Here is a 4,357-nt window from a genome sequence, read left to right as displayed (position 1 = left end):
GGATTTGCGTAAATATAAAGTGCATTGCATATTAAATGTATTATTATTACTATTGTGGCTGTTGTTTGAATAAAGGATTTATCTTCATGCTGTTATACTTCCTCCAAAGGTCACTTTTAGAAATGAAAACTCAGTAGTAAGGTTTCCCGTTTGCTTTGTTCTTGCAGGTGGATGATAAAGTGAAGAGGGAATGCTGCGAGGGTATGTCGATTAGGGGGAGACGTTGCACACCTCACACCTTCAGCGTACCGCCTTCTGCGCAGTAAGCAGCTCCAGCACCTCTTTGGAATCAGCAGGACAGCAAATACTGCCTGTGAGTAATTGCACTACCCAATTATAAGACATTCCTGCTGATCAGCACACGTAATTTTAGTTCTGACATTGTTTCTGACATCAACGCACTGATATGCATTGATTTTGCAGGCCTTATCTGACACATTTTGAAACGAGACAACAATTAGCACAGTTAAGGGAAATATTGAGAAAACAGCACCACAACAACTGGCATGGAAAAGTGAATTTGCTATCAAACCAGGCTTAACAATGCAGAGTAATCTTACAGCGGTCACAAAGACATTTCAAGTGTTGAAACATCTGATCCTCTCACCTGAGTTCATTTATTTAAATAAACATCACTTCGCCATACATGTCAACCAACACATCCCTTAGAATGCATGGACTTCTAGATGGACTTTAGGTGCTTCTAAAGCAGATGTTTGGGGCATTTCAAACCAATGATTAGTGACTATATTACAGGGTTTTCACATTGGGTCATGTGTGGGGTTAGGTGTAGACAACACAAGGCCTTTGAATAAGGTTAGGGGACAATATATGGTAACAGTAAACCCATTGTGTCTCATGCTTCAAGTCACTGTGGACAGTTTTAAACCAAGACAACTTCATTCAGTACCCCTCATGTAAATTGAAGGATCTCAGCACGCTTACCTGTGGACTCTGTATATACACTGCATTTGACTTTACCACACTACAGACTGTGTGCGTTATAGCTGCTACAACAGTGGACCAATGACATGTTGCATTAATTTGAAGAATGCTTGCGGTGATTGGCTACAAGCAGAACCATACAAAGAGTCATTGTTTTCTAGATCTGGGTACCCAAAGACTCAAATTCAAGTATTGTTTGACTGGAGAAGATTATACCTGGTACTAGGTTATTTTGGCTGATACCCAGCCCTAATCAACACTTTTGCAACTTGGCAGATACATGCATTAACAAAGTTTTCTTCTAAACATATTTCTTGTTGTATATTATATAAATGTATTTTCTGAGAGGCAGAGTATATTTTTCTACTTTACTCCACCACTGTACTGTTAAATGAGTGCTGTGGCAAAAGCTTTCAGAGTGTTTTAATGTATGTTTGTGAGACCCTGCTTTTAAAGTGGACTATTTTTTGGGGTTTATTAGATTTATGAAATTATGTGCTAAACACAAAATTAATGAACTTCTTATCACTATGATTGCTGTAGTGCCAAAAATTCTCCTCCACTCTCCTTTTAAGTTGTTTTGCCTAATCAAGAGCAGAACATTTTATTTATGGCTGGTCAATGAGAAAATCCATCTCTGCAATGCAATCATCTGGTCTCGATAAGCATTGGACCAGTAACACTTTCTGACAATACAGAAATGAATTATTAATCAGCACTGAAGTGGTTTTCACACCCACTTGTATACAGTAGTTTTAACTATGGAAAATTGGAATCTTACCATGAATGTTAAAAAGAAGACAAAATAGTCTATGTTCAATTGGTATGATTGCCAATTATTCATGTCATAGAGGTGGTATGTAATTTCTTGATTGCAGAAGAAAGGATAAGAAAGGACTGCTGACCTCTAATGTGCAGAACCCTGGGATAGCAGCTGTAGAATTATGGTCATTATCAAAAAAATTTACTATTTCATACGTGGTGGATAAAAGTAGAGAGATAAAGGATGAGAGAGAAAAAAATGAGGTTAAGAATGAAAACATACTTTTTCAGATTTAAATATCATTATTGTTATTCAACGCATTCTTGTGAATGGGTACGTATGACATTGTACGAAAAGTTATGTACATTAAAACGCATGATTATACGAAAACTAGGAGGAGACCTCCGACTGGTCACGTGACATCGGCTACAAAGCTCTGTGCTACAGAGCGGAAGTTGCTAGCTGTTTAAGCTCCTTTAGAACTTCGTGCCACTGGCTGCGGTGCTACGCATGGTGCTCCATCAGGTCGGCAGTAGTTGGTGGTTCACTTACCCGAGAATAGGTGACTGTGTACAGAGCACCACCAGCTGCCGATCATTTTGGTGGAGATTGTGGTACCAAAACAACTAGTTAAGTTTAGGAAAAGATTGTAGTTTGTATTGTTACTGCCTGGCTCAAGGCCAGCAACAAAAGGGGGGTCACACACAGATAGAATAACCAAAAAGTATTTTTATTTAAATAAATAGACTAATAACACAACATAAATGTAACAGTGGGGTGTGTAAATGTAGAAGACATCAGTCATGTTTGCCATGTGTGGATGGGTGAATGCATGGTATGATGTGTGTTATAAGGTGCAACAAACCAAACAAAGAACAAAATGGTGGATTATGCAATAGGACCAGCTGAGAGAGAGTGAGACTCCCTGGAGGGCAGTCTTTTTTTTACGCTTTCTGTAAGCCATGCCCAGATGGCCAGGCACAGACGACCCTCCCAGCTCAACCTACCCGCCCACTCTCAGTACCTGCAGAATAGAAGCAGAACATGACTGGGAGGCAGACTAAGAGGGGTTGTCATAGTATGAAAACACTCGCAAGGAACACACATTTCCTGAGTGAAAGTCTTCTGTTTTCCTTGGGAAGCAAAATCAGCTCCCTTGCTTAAAAGTCCTGTGTTTTAACAGGTACCGTTACACTCAGATGTACAATTGAGTCACCACATAATTCCATATGCCTGCCCGTCTCTTTCAATATTCCACACGCCATTAGGCACCAACGATCCATTTTCATAGGTTCAGATTCACTTTTTCTCACTGTCTTACTTTTACTAAGCCATTATGTAATTCCAGCACTTCTGATGACTCTACCTCATATTATCTCTCCATTCCCTAAGTATAATTGATTTTCTTTCATTGCAGATGACCAGGATATTGACTGAAACTTTTTCCATGGCAGCCTGTCTTGGGTTTGACTTTATGACATGTCTTAGGTTTGACTCTATGACAGCTAAATTGGAAGAATAAGCTACAGAGAAAAAAATGAAAAGAGATCTATTAGGTTAGTGCACCTCAGTAATATGTCCAGTAGACGGTAGCTATCTCCCAGCGGACAACCAGACATCTCTGCTTTTCAAGGGATGAGCATTACAGGAAGTGCCATCACTTTAGCTCCTCTGTGTCAATTGCTCCAAAATGGCCAATTTCCTGTCTAGGATGTGTGTTTTCACATTTTTATCATCCCCTGCCGTAGTTATCTAGTTGCACTTAGGGCCATCATTCATTGATGCTGCGCTGTGAGGAAGCCGATGTGCAGTAAAACTGATGGACGGCCTTCCGCATGAGTGAAGATGTATGAGACATGCAGGCCAGCTAGTGGGGCTTTTCTTTATTGTATTTTCAGCGCCACCATAAGGTGCCAACATGCAAAATAGCATAGGATACCATGTCTCTGAATGGATTGAGTTAAAACCTTCCTAACGTCTTTTTTTTGTCTTTATTACTAATATTGAAACCCACTGTGACTTTACAGTCATTACACAATCAAATATATCATAGTTTTTTAACAACAGTCTTAACTTAGAACAGGTAGATTGCGGCAGACGCTTTTGTCTGAAGTGGCTTACACATAAGTTACAGAAGATGATTTTAAACCTGTTATTATTGGAAAAGATTTGAAGGATCAACACCAATTAAAAAAGATCTGGATAAAACTGCATGTTGGGAGCGTACTATCTCGTTAGCTCATTATATATACAATTAGTGCTGTCAAATGATTAAAATATTTAATCGCCATTAATCGCAATAATGTCATAGTTAAGTTACAATTAATTGCACATTTTTATCACTTCTAAATGTCCCTTGATTTATTTTTGTCCAATTATTAATTCTCATTGTAATGCTCTTAACATGGAAAAGTGGATCAGCTTGCTTTGTGCAAATGTTTTTTTATTGAAAATAACATTGGCATATTGCCTACTGTAGGGTTCAATTTCACACGTAACATTCCCATTGGGAGCAGTCATTTACACTCGGAGCAAATAATCTCACATAATGTAACACTGTCCATCAATAAAAGGGTGAAGAAATACTTTGATGAGGGTGGGGGGGAGAATTCTCATTAGCTGTGTACTTGGCCATCAAGTGGTATTTCA

General features: G+C 38.9%; 1 protein-coding gene across 1 annotated transcript in view; it reads left to right on the top strand.

Moving 5' to 3' along the window:
* Positions 1-4,357, top strand: part of lingo1a (leucine rich repeat and Ig domain containing 1a) — a 130,439-nt gene that overhangs the window by 61,238 nt on the left and 64,844 nt on the right. The window contains exon 2 of the mRNA XM_032523448.1: positions 168-313. The gene's annotated coding sequence lies outside the window, so the exon portion shown is untranslated. The remainder of the gene's footprint in view (positions 1-167; positions 314-4,357) is intronic.

This window comes from Etheostoma spectabile, chromosome 8 (genome assembly GCF_008692095.1).
Source record: "Etheostoma spectabile isolate EspeVRDwgs_2016 chromosome 8, UIUC_Espe_1.0, whole genome shotgun sequence".
NCBI classification, from domain to species: Eukaryota; Metazoa; Chordata; class Actinopteri; order Perciformes; family Percidae; genus Etheostoma; species Etheostoma spectabile.
The sequence above is the reverse complement of the archived record's forward strand: the minus strand, read 5'-3'. Positions and strand labels throughout refer to the sequence as shown.